The sequence below is a fragment of the Toxotes jaculatrix genome, chromosome 18 (genome assembly GCF_017976425.1).
Source record: "Toxotes jaculatrix isolate fToxJac2 chromosome 18, fToxJac2.pri, whole genome shotgun sequence".
NCBI lineage: Eukaryota > Metazoa > Chordata > Actinopteri > Toxotidae > Toxotes > Toxotes jaculatrix.
In genome coordinates this window covers 20,048,367-20,064,584 of record NC_054411.1, presented here as the reverse complement: position 1 = coordinate 20,064,584, position 16,218 = coordinate 20,048,367, and the positions used below count along the sequence as shown (strand labels likewise).

Below are 16,218 nucleotides of genomic sequence, written 5' to 3'. Positions count from 1 at the left end.
GGAGGTATGTATAAACACAGTGATGAATCGACATCAGGGGAGACAGAAAAAGAAACGAAAAAGAGGAGGCCATTAGAAGAGGAGGATGAGAGGTGATGAAAAAGTGGAAGAAGAGGAAGAGGAGAGGAAAAAAGATCTTGTGAAATGATAAAAATGAGAACACAGTGAGGACAATATCAGGATGTGAACAGTAATACCTAGTTTGGTTTTCATTCCAAGCGGCTTTCATAATAATGTGTGCTGTGCTGTGGCTGTTCACGCAGTCAGTCTCTTTACCAGAGACATCAACATATTCCCTGCAGCTGTTCTACTACAGAATCCTGACATAATAAAAAAAAATAAAATAGAATAAATTAAAATACAAAAACATAAATTCTAATTTCAATTTTATATTATATTTTATATTAGAGAAACTTTTGTTACTTGCAAGTAACTGTACATGTACGTGGACTGAGCTGGTGCCTCCTACCTTTAACATGTCGTGTCATTAAATATGTACAATTCATCCTTTGGAGTATTTTCACTGCTATTTTGGATTTTTTGATCAAATGGGGGTTGTTATTTTTCCAAGTTGTTCATTTCATGTTCATTTCATTTATTTATTCATTTCATTTTACTTTATTTTTACTAATAGACTACTATTGTACCATTACTTTCTTCTCTCTTTTTTAAAGCCTTTATTATCATGTTCACAGTTGGGCGAAGACAGGAAATAAGGCGAGAGAGAAGGGGAATGATATGTATTCAATGGTCCCCAGCAAGAGTCAAACCGGGGACGTTGCACCTTTTGTTTTTTGTCATGAAGATTCACTGTACAAAATAAGATGTAATCCTCAAACCAGCTGTTGGATTAATCTGTTATGGTTCCTGGGGAAAAACTGGCTCCTGATTGTCTTTCTGGGGTTCATAAGGGTTTCAGGGCCCAAGACACTTGTCTGCTTTGTCCAGCTCTGCTTTTCCTGAGATTAAAATAAGTGTCAAGAGCAAAGAGAAAATCTCAAACAACTTAAGATCAGATTGGACACTGTCATGGGACACCGTTTGTGTTGTCTGCCCATGTATGCAAGGATCTACGTGGACCATGTGTACCACAAAATTTTTGCCCATGTATACTGTACATGCAGACCACATGCAGCAACAAACATCTGAACGTGTCCATGTATGCAGACACCCAGTGGAGTATAAACAAGATTGTGTGTCCATTCACTGTTCACATCTGTTTTTGGATAATATTCGCTCCTTTAAGGGTTCCTTATGCTTGGAGAAAACAATGTGTCATCTGAAGTGTTTGAAATACCTGCCATTAAAGCCTCCTGCTGGACGGCCCAATCCAACTTCTTCTTCAATCTCTGTCCAAGAACACTTTGTCTTTGTAGTCTTGACATGATGAATCGCAAATGGGGGAAACACACTCAGACACTCCCCCACTGAGAATTGCCACCTTAACATGGTGATGGGGTTTGAGTGTCCCTGTGACCCTGTGAACTGTGTTGTTGGGGCAATAGCCCCTGATACAGTCTCCCAAGGCAAATTGGTCCCAGGGGTGTCTCCAGACCAAGAGCTCTTCACAAACTGACAACAAATTGACAACATTGGAACCACCAGAACTACCTTACCCAGAACAGGGAGACCATGGCCCCCTCTTGGAACCAGACTTGGAAGGGGAGCTCACCCTAGTTTGTTGCTGAATTGCACTACAACCTTCATGGACATTGGGGTTGGGTGCAATGCAAGCCAGGCAGAAGGTGGGGAACTCTTTGCATTTCTAAAGTTCCTCCAGGTGAGAGGTGTGAGATTTGTGATGGGAGCATGGAATCTGAGTGGGCCATGTTCAAAGCCCCCATAGCTGGTCAGAGTTGTGGTTAGAAGGTCATCAGTGCCTGTTGTGGTGGCAACCTGAGAACCCACTGGTGAAGGAGGCTGTCAAGCTGAAGAAGGAGGCCTTTCCAGCTCAGCTGGTCCAGTGGGCTCTGCCTTAGAGATTTGGTAAGCAGCTCAGACATCCAAATGGAGCTCTGAGTACAGTTACTGCTCCTCTGCATCAAAAGGAGCCAGTTCAGGATGACTCCTGGGTGCCTTACATTAAAGGTTTTCTGGCCTGGGTACACCTCAGGATCACCCAGAAGTAACTGGAAAAAGTTGCTGGTGAGACTGAAATCTGGACTAACTTGCTCAGACTGCTGTTACCGAGATCCAACCCTGTATAAGTGGCAGAAAATGGATGGATGGATTTAGACAGTCTCGCCTCAAAGCCTTTCATGGGGTTACACTCAGTTGCACACTTGGATCAGCAGGAGTAGTTGTGAAAAGAGACCCTGAGAGACAAGTCTTTCACACTTCCACTCAGCTGGCCAATGGCAGCTTGAAGTGGCATTGGATTGCTGGTTTTGGAAAATTACAAAAAATGTTAAGTGCAGTTCCTCAAACTGGAAACCGAAAAGGTTTGGGAAACAGTCTATCAGAAGCTCTTAGGTTATCCAGCAAGCACCTTAAAATAATGACCTCCCCAGAGAGGAAACTAGAGTGGGGTGTGACATCACACACAATGCAGCTCATGTGAGGAACTCTAACATCGATCAGATGGCAAGAACCCTGGGCCAGAGACTGAATTCAATCCACACCCATTTAAAGCCCCACAAAAACTGTACATTTTCATTTCTATTTGACAGCAGTGGTCAGGAATTTATGTTTTCAGAAATGATGTATGAAATGTTTGTAACATTAAAATCAGTTATTTTAAATGAAAACATATATTGCCTACTGTTGCTATGATTGACAAGGAAATTTTATGTATTGTATTATAACAGAATCGTATAATTCTTTGGCATGTCTGAGCTACTCCGCCAGTACGTGACCTCTTGCTGACCACTGTATGATCCCTGACCCTGTGTATGATTGCAGACCAGTAAAGTGACCAGAGGTCGATCTTTGACCACTGACTCCCTCATGACTCTTATCTCTGCGGAGCTTGGTGTGTGTACATGTAGGTGTCTATTGATTTCTTCTGTAGTGTGGTTAAATAAGACTCTACTGAACTCCACTGATCCGACCATGTGTTTCATGTGTCAGACGTGTTTGTGTCCCTGAACGCAGCTCGTTTCCTGTCCAACATCTGCACCACATAAACACCCTGACATGTGTGTATGTGTCTGCCTCGAGCCTTTGATTGTGTGTGTGTGTATACACAGGCCTTAGTGTGGATTACTCCCCATATATCATCCTGTATGCGAGTGTGTGTGTGTGTGTCTCTTTTCCTTTAGCAAGTGGCTACGACTCGTTTGTTGTTCCATTTTCCTCACACACAGTGATGACAAGAATATTTGAGCTTCTCTTCTTCTACCATTCTTCTATTTTAAAATCCTGCTAAATGCATGTGTGTTTCTTTGTCTTTCTGTATGGTATGTCTCCTTTGTGTGTGTGTCTGTGTAGCCCAGTGATTCACTTATCCTCTCCTTCAACATTCCTGCTGAGCAGAGCAGAGGTCACTGCCAGGACAAGTCGCGGTGTGTGTGTGCAGGGCCTCCTCTGTCCAGGATGAAGAATGGAGGGAGGGAGGTGAAGGAGAGGTGAGAGGGTGACAGGGAGGAGGTCAACCTGCGGTCAAATACAAACGCCTCCTCCCCACAACTACTTCTCCTCACTCCCACTCCTCTTTTGCCTCTTTCTCTTCTCCTCTTCCTCTTCACTCCACCTTGTCCTCCTCTTTCTCTCCTCCTCCTCCTTTCGAGTTCCTGTCCTTTTTCTCCTCCTGACATCCATTTTGTTTTCTTGCTCCTTGTCCTCCTTCTCTTCCTTTGCTTCCTGTCCATCGTTCCCTCTTCCTTCTGTTTTTTTTCCCTTGTTACTGAATCTCCTTCACTACACACACACACACACGTACACAGCCATCACCCAGAATGTGACCCTGAGCAGTAATGGACAAAAAATGAGAGTGACCTTTAACCCCCTCCTTCCCTCCCTTCTTCCTCCCCTCCCTTCTTCCTTCCCTCCCTTCTTTTTCTCTCTCTGTCCTCCCTCTACAGTACACTTACTTCTTCCCCCCCACGTGTTTTCCCTCTCTTTTCACTTCCTTCTTTTTTCTCAAACAGTCCACTACACAGAATTCCTCTCTCCTGTTTCCTTCTTTTTTCTGCTCTTCCTCCTATTTCTCCTCCTTATGCTATTTCTCATATTCATGCATGTGTTCTTTCTTCCTTATTAATTTATTGTAAATATTATTAGGTGTTTCAGTATAACATATCTATTTTTAAATTCATTCATTCCTCTTTGTGTAGATGTGTTGGGTGGATGTACGACACACGCATGGTACATGTGAAACATTCTTCAATAAAACTATTTGGTTTAATATAATTAGGTTACATCTAAATTAAATAAGATAAATCTTAAAGTACCTGTGACGATACTTATGTTGTAGTGATTGAAAATCTGTAACACAGGTGTCTTTCTTCTTCTTTGATTACTTCTATTAATAACTTTGGGCATCTGGTCTTTTATATTATGCCAACTTTAAATAATATTACACTCACTCTACACACTAACTAAATTCTTAATTTCAATTATTTCTGCAAACCTCCCAGTTTGCAGCAGAAACACTAAGAATGGTCACACCCACAGAATCAAACCTTCAGTCAAATTTTCCATGCGTTTTCGTTTTATCCATTGTGTTTTATTTTGTGATTACAGTTTTATATTTTGGCGAGGCACTTCTTCCTCAGGTCTTGTGTTTGATATCTCCCCATGAGGACTTAAATCAACTGACTCTAAATGACTCTAATATAATTTCTAATATAATAATATAATTATAATTTCTTTTAAACTCTTAAAAACAGATGGATAATTATGTGTTTTGAGGTTTAAAAACTGTTCAGCGGTCAGTGCTGAAAACGTGTCAATGAGAATTACAAATAAAATTATGATTTACAAAAAGAGCAGCAAGGGGGCATTTTTATTTAAATACATTTCTTAAACATAATTTCATTAAGGAAATGACATTATTTTCTCAGGCAAGAGATTTTTATTACATCATTACAAAGTGGATCACATCTTTGGGTTATATTTGGTTTATGTTTAAAGTCAAATGAAAAATTGATGACAACTTTGGGAGTCAGTAAGCTACCTCACTGGAGACTGAACATGCTGGTTTGATTTAACAAGAATCCTGAGGCTGAGGCTTTTAGGGCTTTTTGCTTTGCGCCACCTGCTGGTTGAAAACAGAAAAACTCTTTCCTCATGTTTTTGCTCTCTTGCGGCAGTCAGCTGACTCCCTGACCCAGAGACACTTCAACAGTAAACAGTAACAAGTATGAGAGGTCAAAGGTCAGAGTTGAAGCGATCAAAAAGGACAGAGTAGCTGGAGATGGTTCTATTGTCACTGCTACTTTTTTCACTAAGTGGAGGGAACACACAACTTTCAGCCCAAAGACGAGGTGAAGTCTCTGGTATCACAGGCCCAGGAGACGTTAGACTGAGACTCAGACAGACGTCTAATCTTGATCCTCCCAAACATCTCACTGACAGAGCTCCAGTTTCAGTCAAATATAAGACTAAATAATGAATCTCTCTATACATTTTTATTGGTATAAATGGCATCACCATTATATTCCCACAGAAAATGAAATTAACCTGTCTGTTCATTGTTTTCTTCATATCATAGTTGATATAGTGTAGAGTATCTGATATTGTGAATACTGTTTTATATTTTTTAGAATAAGTCTGCTGAAATAATAATTCATTCTAAGATCATTCTAATATAACTATAAATTAAAAGAAAACATAATACATTTAAAGCACCAAAAAGTTAAATCAATATCCAGCTTCCAACTTGCTGCAATGTCTGTCGGTCAGACAACAAAAAATAAATAAATATGGGATGTGGAAAATTGCAACAGACATTTCCAAATATTTTATGCACTTTTTAGACCTAAAAGTAAATTTAATAATTGAGACACTAATATAATAATTATTTAGCCGATTAATCAACAATAAAAAATAACAGTTTCATAATACATTATTAAATATCATTTTATGATCATTGCATTAACATGTACATGTGGAAAAGAAACAACATTTAAACATTCATGTCAGGAAGTAAGATTTACAGATAAGATTTTGATCCCACAGCAGGGAAATTTACTTGTTAGGTGGCTCACAAGAAAAACAGGAAAAAAGGACAAAGTGCAGAAAAACAATAAGTGTGCATGCTATTCAAGTACAAAGAATGTGCAAAAAAAATTGAGTATTTACAATCTGTAAAAAATACAAAACAGTAAAAACAGGCTATATACAAATTTACACAATGATAGAGGTGTGATGAGTTAGATAGAGAGAGAAAAAATATTGCACAGTCCCGCCATAAACAGATGAAAAGTTAGGCCAGAGTTAACAGTTTAAATCAACATACAAATTAAATCTATATAAAATGTAAAAAAAAAAAAAAAAAAGCAATAAAAAAAGAAAAATCTAAATAATTAACAAAGGGACTTTTTCTAATTATGTGTTTGAACAGAAACAGCTCCTGGTAATACTTACTAAATGACCTTCTGTCCAATATATTTGAATTCCTTAATTAATTTTAATGTAGGCTTGTTGTGGCTTAAATATGCAATGAGCAGCTGAATTATAAAAGGCACATATCAGATCTCACTCAGGTTTAGCAGATATTCAGTATTACATGATCAAAAAACAGGACCTGGGCTTCCTTACTTTTGACTGAGTCATATGGGGTTAAATTTTCATTCTATCACACAATGTGTGTACTTTGATTTAGGGCAAATTTTGGTTTAGGCTCCTGTGAAGGGAAATCTCATCTGTATCTGTTTATGACATAAAAATATGTTTTTGTATCTGTATTTGAATTTGTAATGGAAGTCAATTAAGGCCGCACTCGAGGTTGGTAAATTAGAAATAGTTAGAAATCATCTGGACCTCTACTGTCATTTATAATTTTCATACTCACACACTGAGTTTCAATCAGAATATACAGAATAACAGTTTAAGCATCTACATAAATTAATAAAATAATACAGCATGGTTTTATGTGAACATGTATTTTTCTCAGTTTGTATCTTTATTTAAAAAAAAAAAGAAAAAGAAAAAAACATCCAAACTGAGTCTGAGACTGCTTAAACTGCAATAACTGATGTTTTCCTTTGCTTGAGGGCAGTGGAAAGAAGCTGTGAACAAAATACTGACCTGTCATTACAAGCTGATATAATACAATATGCTATGATGAACTCAGCTTATTAACAAATCCAGCAGTTACAAAGCAACATGATCGTATTTACTATCCTTTTAGCTCTGCTTTGGTCCCGACCATCTCCTGAGGGAAGTATCTAGCTGTTTAGCTGCTGTCTGCTATTTGTGGCTAAGCTTGTAACTTACAGTGAACTGGAGAGCTAAACAATGAGATGAACTTGAAACAACTGATTCACATTGTTTTCACAATACCATTTGATACCTTGTTTAAAAAAAAAATATTGTAAATAGCTGATTTGATGGATAAATGGAAATACAGGGGAAAAAATTGCCATATTATAGGATTTTAAATCCAGGGGTTGTGTATGTAATGGGAGGCTATATGTAGGTATTAGGAGTCTGTCAAACAACTTAGCCGGTTTGGTCACACCAAGGAATAGACCCAGTCTGTCTTTCTGTATTTCTTCTTCTTTTGTATTGCATTTGGTCTTTGCAAACAGAACTGATATACCTGTTTATTTGCAAATAGAGCAGGGAAGTGAGATCTGATTACAAGCGGTCACTGTTCAGACTCATTTTAATGCCCGGTGTGAACTGACACCCTCTCAGAGCTGTCTACTTGTGATCCGATCACAGCTGGATTGGGATGAACTGGAACACCAACTGTGAGCCAGACCTTATCACCCAACAGCAGTGCTGAACCTAATGCATTCACCAAGGCTTGTGCATCTGAAAGGAAGCAAGTCTCTGCAGTTAGGTTTCATAACAGCACATGAACGTCCATCGTGTCAATCAAACATTTTGTGGAATACTCAGGTGTCTGCATACTTTTGGCCTCTTTGAATTCACAGAGTGAAGGGTATAGTTCGTATACAAGTAAACACATACTGTACTTACCCAGTCTCTCTGTCTGTCTACGTCTCCCTCTCCTCAGTGTTAGATGGAGTCTGTCTGCTCTGCTTCATTACACACTAATCAATATTTTAGAGAAGCTCTCACACATTCATCACAGCAGAGCTCGTTAGGAAGGAACCGCCTCCTTGTCTGTCGCTCCCTCCAACACGTACTAATTAGTTTTTTTTTTTTTTATCCCTGTCTGTGTCTGTGTCTCTAACTCTTTCCTCTGCCTTGCAGTGTTGGTGTTTTGCCAAAGTGGTAAATCAAAAGTTTGGGTGAGTCATGTCTTAATGAACACCATTACACACACACACAGAGAGAGAGAGAGAGAGAGAGAAAGAGAGAGAAGAGAGAGAGAGAGAGAGAGCTGTGGTATGTTTGTTGTGAACAACAACATATTTTGATGGTGTGTCTCGTTTGATCCTGTGGAAAAAGTCTGAGCAACCTTGACACACATTGTCCCTGAACTCACTGCTACACCACACATGAAAACGTATCTTCAAAACAATAGTTGCATGTGCACCTGCAACTCTGCATATGAAAGCAAATGGGGAAAGCAACACTAACCTAAGCAGACAAACAAATCTCCCATTCTTGTTCTGTTTTGCACTCTCTCTCTCTCACACACACGTGCACAGACAGATCACAAATAATAAAACACACATTTTGTGTTTTAGTGATGTGCTGAAATGGCAGCAGGGCGACACCTGCTGTCATAAAGGTAAACAGCAGCCTCCAGTGGCTCTTCACTTAGCTCTTCTGATCCTGTTATGTAATATTGGTAACATGATGATGAAAACACACATCCATGTTCATGGAGGAGAAAAGCTAATTGTCATATTTCTCATGATTTAAAAATTGGCTTTAGTTAAATAATATGATACCATTATTTATCATTCAGAATATGGCGGTTTTAGCTCATGAGGTGCAGATTTCTTGTTTTGTTTTTGAAATATGGATTAAATCCTTACCTCTCATTGGCTGTTCCTGCTCTGAGCAGACATGTGATTAATCAGGTGATCACTGGAGAGCTGCCTTCATAGCTTTGTCTAACACTTTACTGTAAGTGGGGCTAAGCTGGTTGATAAACCCATCACATTCCTCATTTTTAGTGAAGATCTCTTTGAGCCTTTTAAAGTTTATGTCTCTTTAGAGCAGCTGCTTCTAAACATTTGCTATTAAACCACTTAAAATGAAGCAAATCTACGTGTAGCCCCTCATCACGGAGTGTTGACAGCAAAGGTTTGGCAGCAAAAAGAAATTTCCCTATTGGATTTGGCTCATTTTAGGAACATTTAGATGTCTGAGGAGGTGAAAGAACCAGATATTTCACCTATTTCAAGACTTTTTTAAGGCCTGAGGACATGAAAGTATGAGGAACATCACTTATTTTATGAATATTTGGAGGCTTAAAGTGTTGGCAGTAATAACCTGTTACCAGGTTAATTTCTTGTTTCAATTTTCTTACCCAAAATAGAACATTGACTGTTCTTCAACTCTTCTGACTACAGTCTTAACCCTAGTCACAAATCTGAACTTCTTCAATGTCAGAAGCTGTTGCAGTGGTGCAGGGATCTTTATGTGGAGACTTAGGGCTGAAAATAATAGTACTTGCCTAAACAGGGTGGAAAGACACTGGAGTGTGTTAGTGCTCTATTTTGGATCCTTCTGACTCACTGAAAAAGAACTACTTCAATTTAAATCTCTGGATTTGAAACTATTGAAACTAAAAGTTGATGTGGAGTTTTTAGGAAACAGCTGCTTACTCTTCACTTTAAGGCCACATATGAGTCTTGTATTCATGTTTCTAATCCTTGCAGAGAACTGACCTTGTTCCCTCACTGAGATACTGGGACATTTATCAGCATTTGTGCCATCTTCATTAGTGCACGTTATGAGTAGCCCAGTGTATTAGCAGATCTGGAACCAACTGAAATGTGCTAATGGGATCTTGTGGAGAAAAGTGAGGCTGCAGAGCCAAGGTTAACCCTGCTGCAGGGCACAGCCAGGGCATGAGGTCAGAGGTCAAGAGGTAAAGAGGTCAGACAGACAGAACACAGACAGAGAGAGAGGAACAGAGCAGGCAGTGGTTCACTGTGATGTCTGTGAGAAATATTAGTATTTGGTTTGTACTGGACTGTACAACAGCTTATTGGAAAAGATGCCATTCATGTTTTCATGTGATTCACATGTTTGCTGATTTCATTTTAAAGTAGGTGAAAGTCCAACCTTCAGCAGTTCGCACATCAGAAAGCACAGAGCAGCCTGAGCTCTGATGTCTGTGCTCCTGAGTCAGTACATGAACACTTTTCTCTGTGGCTGGAAAGACACTTTTAGATTTTATGTACAGAGAGTATCTAAATACACAGCAACGTCCTTCACTTACAAGCCAAGTGGTGCACACACATACACACTCAGGCACACATGCCAATACGTCTCATAAAGCATGACCCATGTCTGACCCTGGAAGTGAGGGTGAGATGATGGGACAAGGTCAAGAGGTCAAAGAGTGAGAAAAACCAGCTAAGGCCCCCAAGAACAGGATTTACATTTAGTTTTTTTATATTTAGTCATGAAACATGTATTGGTGCTGATTCAGTCTTTCTTTCTCTCTTTCTCTTTCTTTCTTTCTGATCAGACCTACTTGATTACTTCCTGTCTCCCACAGCAGCCGTCGCCATGACGACAGGTACAGCGTGACCTCTCCGTAACCCCAGTGCCGCGGAAGTCTACCCTCCTCCACCCAGTCTCCACCTCAGTCCCCGTGCAGGGGTGAATTTTAGGTTGTGAGTTAGACGTGAGTGTGAGGTTGTACACAGGCCGAATATCTTATTTTTGTTGTATTTATCGCATTTGTTGTCTTTCATTGAGTTCTGAGAATTCACTTTTTTTTGTTCTGTTGTGAGAATATTTGAGTATAAATACTTTTAAAATCTGACTCCTCGTTTTTCACTTGTATTTGATCCATTCTCTTACAAGGTTTTCAACTAAACCCTAAAGTTCTTTTTACCTTAGTCACCTGTATATCTGATGACTTTCCCCCGGAGTTTCACACCAGTTTGTTACGAGCTCTCACAGGAAGTTTGACCTCTTTGAGTCCAGTTAACCCAAACAAGTAACATCTCTATGTAGGATAAACATACAGTACATTTCTTCCTCTGTCAGTGACTCTTTGACAAATAAAGCAATAAAACTTTGTTCATGCAAAATCCCATCCAACATGAAATCATGAAATATTGGCATTTTGAGTTTGCATTTATGCAGATATTTATTTTTAGATATTGCCGCAGTTGAAATTATTTGCTGTGTGATTTGTTTTTTATCTCCTCTGTTTATTCTATTCTTCCTGTAGGTGTTTTGTTTCTGTCTCATCACTCATCTGATCAATTATATTTTTTATTATTTTGTGATGTGATGATGCTCTCCATTTTGGTGTTTCAGGATAGATTGGGATAATCAGTTGAAAACCATGTATTTTCTTTTTTTTTTTTCTTGTAACCCACGTACAACACACTTCTGCAATATTGTGCTTAATTATGGTTCATAAAACAAATGTTCATTTGAGAGACAGAAAACTAAACTAACAGAGTCTCTTGTTCTCGTTCTCTCTCTCTCTCTCTCTCTCTCTCTCTCTCTCTCTCTCTCTCTCTCTCACACACACACTCCACTCGCTTCCTCCCCCGTAAAGTCTGAGTGAGGGTTTCGTCCTTGCACCCATCACTGTGAGTTACATGAAAAGGTTGGATGGTCATCACTGGCATCTCGAAGGCATCAGCATCTTTGTCTTCGTTTAAAAGGCCTCACTGTCTAAGCTGCCGAGATATTTAACATCCTTAGTTGACTTCAGAGCTCTTTAACCATGACACCAGATCACAGGAAACTGGCTTTAAAAGTTCCTCATACCAGCTCCAAACTGGGGAAGGCGTGTGTGTGTGTATATATATATATGTATATGTATGTGTATATATATATGTGTATATACATATATGTATATGTGTGTGTGTGTGTGTGTGTGTGTATATATATATAAAAAATCATATGCATAATATAGCAAAATTCTTGGAAAGTCTGAGAGTCATTGGATCATTTGATGCTGGTGCTTCAACTTTAACTTAACTGAAACTATGAACTGAAAGCATGTGGACGTTAAATACATAGATGCACACATACACAAAAACAACAGAAACAAACTGTAGTCTTTGGACAGAGCGAGGGAGACATGCTTAGAGAGGGAACCAGGTTTAGAGAGAGGGTGAGGGAGACAGACAAGTGGACTGACAGGCGGGCATGAGGTTACTTAGTGTTTGAGTTCAATACTGACCCAATACACTGCTACCACCCTGGCGTCAACAGCACTGTGTGTGAGTGTGCGCGAACGTCTGGCGTCATTCAGACAAGCCACTTGTCCAAAACAAAATGTCTGTGTGTGTATGTGTGTGTGTGATTGATTTAGGTGGAGCCATGGAGGTAGAGACACAGAGTTGTTGCATTTTCAGCCAAACTGCAAAATCAATGCAAAGTGGATCTGAATGAAAGGAGTACACATTGCTTTCATCCAATGAATTTGTGTGTGTGTGCGTGTGTGTCTGTGTGTGTCTGTGAGACCCAGCTGGTAACCCACGGCGACAGAGCGCTCTTGGCTATTACAGCTCCAGCGTCTCTGCGGCGACCATTAACGATAATGTTGTTGTTGCCGTGGCTACAAATACACTCGTTCCACTCCATTTGCATTTGGAGAGAGAGAGAGAGTTATGGAGAAATATAAGTATAAGATGAGAACGGGAGGGAGGAAAGAAAGACAGAAAGAGGGAAAGAAAGATATTTATTTTACCCTCCTTTGTGTTTTCTGTCCTCAGCCCCCTCCATCTGTTTATTTGCTTTAATCCCTACGTGATTCATTGTACATCTACACAATCCTGCAGAAAGACCAGAAGGCTTTCAGTGTGCGACATCGACGTGGTGCAGTTAAAATTATGGCCGGGCCAGTAATCACTCTGAGGCCGAAAAACATTATGAGTCAATTTAACACTTGTCATATTGATGCACTTATGCACTTTGCTGCTGGTATTTCCAGGGGTGAACAGTACCAACCTTCATTACCATGATAGGTGCGTCTACATGGACTGGAGAGATGGAAAAGCTGTAAGGAAAGACAAGTGATGGTATTTGTCAGTGTTTTACTTTGTTTCTTTGGAAGGGGCAAACTCACCTGACTCACCAACACCACTGCAACAGTACGTCAGTAATGGATGATTCTGCAATACCTTATTTTTTTTAAATTCTCTCTTTCTTTAACATCTGCACAGGGAAACTGCCAAATGTACAGTATGATGGGAAGGACACTTGTTTTGGGCTAATGCAGCATCATGTTTGTATATCTCTGGGAGGAAGATCCAGTTTTGGAAGGCACAGATAAATGATGGACTCCCGCTAATAGGGACATCAGATGAGAAAATGTTTCTGCGTCCCTCTAAAGGGCAAAGACCAAGAACATATTTTATCATTTCATTTGGAGAACCTGTTGTCAAATACTGTTCCCAGAGCATAGTTCCTGTCCTCCAAAAAGCCTCTGCTCAGGGGACAGTACTTTACAATGTGCAAGGAACTATTGGGATGGAATCAGTGAGCCCTGGACCTGGCTGTGCTTTTTCCACATTATATTACCTTATTTTACATTCTGCAAAAAAAAAAAAAAAGGTTTTTTTTAATACTTCCTAGAAGTTCACGTTTAACCACTAAGGATTATTATGAGAGGCTGACCAGTGATGAAGTTCAGTCATTGCTAAAAGCTGATCTGACTGATTTTTTTTTGGACCTCCTGTGGGCAGCACAGCAGTCCACAGCCTACAGGCTTAGAATAAAAGACTGAAAATGGCCATAATTATCTGTGGGTTCACCAATTTGGGCAACACCTTTCACATTACACATACTGTAGTCATCCTTGACCAATCAGCACCCAGTTTCAAGAACCAAGACAGGAGTGTTCTCACCTTATTGTAAAATGTTTTTTTGAATAAAGTGAGCTCATGTGGATGGACAGTGTAAGAATATTTAATAAGATCAGCAACAGAGAAAAGACCAACACCAAGGATGTGAAGCATCTTCATCAAGATTTGGCTCCCATGAAGATAGATGATAGGACAGGACCTTCGGGACTCTACACACTGGTGGTGGTGGAGTAAAGGTGGATGATGGAAACTCTAAGTTGAATCTCTGTGGACATCCTGGTCATGGTGGTGATGGATAGGTGGTGGGTTGCACAGCATTCGGTTTAAAAGACAAAATGACAGACTATAATCGATATTTTTATCATAACAATGCATCATATAGTTTTATGTGACAGTGTGAAAGGGGTTATTCATAGTGATGAACCTACAGAGAATTATTATCTGAATCTGCAGGTTTATTGATCTTTAAAGTGAGTTTCAGCTCACTGATTAGCTGCCTGGCTCGCAACTTCACTCAGCACCAAACTGCTGTCAGACCCTGTTAGAGACCAGCTGACCAACACAGTGGAGCAGTTGGAAGCTGGAGAGACAGGTGTTTTTTTTTTCTCAGGGAGATGGTGATGACCAAACAAGAGCTAAAAGAGAGTGAATAATGGACTCACATTTGTCTACTTTCTCTTTGTCAGTCTGTTACCTGTAGCTCACACAGTGGCTTGCCCAAGGAAACACAGTCTAGTAGTGGATTGATGGAGGACGTGAGGTTGTTGCCCAGGAGAACAGGTGCTGATGAGGAAGGTGACTGAATGAACTGGGAACAGGCAGGTACCTTTTCCTCTTTCATCAAAGCACACATCGTCTCTGTCTCACACGCAACTCTACTCTCAAATTGATACACTCAAACACACACAGTTTTGAGCAGTGTAATGGCTCCACAGAGAGCGTACAGTGGGGTGACAACACTTGGCGTAATGCCCTTTTAAAAGGCAGTAAGAGCCACAATAATCACCTTCCTCAGCTCTATCTTGTTAAAACTCTCCCCTCTCTGCTTGTTTCCACACGTGAAGTTGTCGTTTTGAGTTTCTTCTGAAGCTGTAAACGGTTAGTGAGCACTCGCAGCTTCTGTTACATTTAAAAAGCAGTAATGTTGGCAATAATTACTCTCCTGCCTCTCTGTCTGTCTCCACACAGTCACAAGCCTCATTAATTACCTCCTTCACCTCTTCTGATGATGTGTTAATTCGTTTAGGAAGATATAAAAGGACATATGTGAAGTTGTTAGTGGTGTTTAAAAAGCAGTAAAATCAGTAATAATTACTTTTCTGCATCTCTGTCTCAATAAAATCACAAAGGACTCAGTTTAGAAGATGTTTTCAAGCTGTAAAAAGGCAGTATCTGGACGTTAAGACAACAGAAACATGGACAGTAACTCCTCGCCTTAACCCTCTGTCTCTTTCTGGTTAAATGTTTTTTATTGCTTCTTACATGTTTTAACTGAGCTCTGTTGAAAAGGCTGACAGTCAGAAAGATTTAACGTTTAATATGCTCTATGCAATGAGATTGAAAATTAGGTTTTTGACCTAAAAACCTTATCTTGTGTCATGCACAGGGACGCATGCAGAGGTTGGAGAAAGGAAAGGTATTCAACCCACCAATGAGTTCTGGTGAGTAACTCTGACGACTGTGAACATATCTTTCTCTTTCTATCTATTTATTTATTTACATTATATATCTTATCGTATTATTCTTATCCATCTCCTGTGTGTGTGTGTGTGTGTGTGTGTGTATGTGTGTGATTGGATGAGTGGAGACAGGTGTGCTGGAGTCAGGGCTGAGCCCCACCAGCTGCTTCCCATCCTGCAATCAAGACATTTATAAATACCCAGCTCTGCCACTACCAACCTGACAGGTCATACTATGTGCTTTGTTAGTCGGTGTTTAAGTCTTTCAAAGGTGCATTTCTGCTTGCTGCCTGTTGCTCCTTGACTAAGCTTCTTTCCCTTTCCTTGCAATCCTGTTGCCAACCCTTGTCCTGTCACTGGACCCATCTCAGCTCAGCTTCCTCCCAGACTCTCTGCTCAGTTCTGGCTTTCCCCTGCTCAGCACAGTCAGCCATCAGTCAGTCCTCCCAGGCTTCCCCCTTTGCCCTATTCATTCCCTGCTCCTTCCTGGTTCAAATGCC

At 40.0% G+C, this 16,218-nt stretch overlaps 1 protein-coding gene across 1 annotated transcript in view; it reads left to right on the top strand.

The window, feature by feature from the left end:
- cbx1a (chromobox homolog 1a (HP1 beta homolog Drosophila)) overlaps positions 1-16,218 on the top strand; it is a 99,688-nt gene that overhangs the window by 26,218 nt on the left and 57,252 nt on the right. The gene's annotated exons all lie outside the window — the stretch shown is intronic.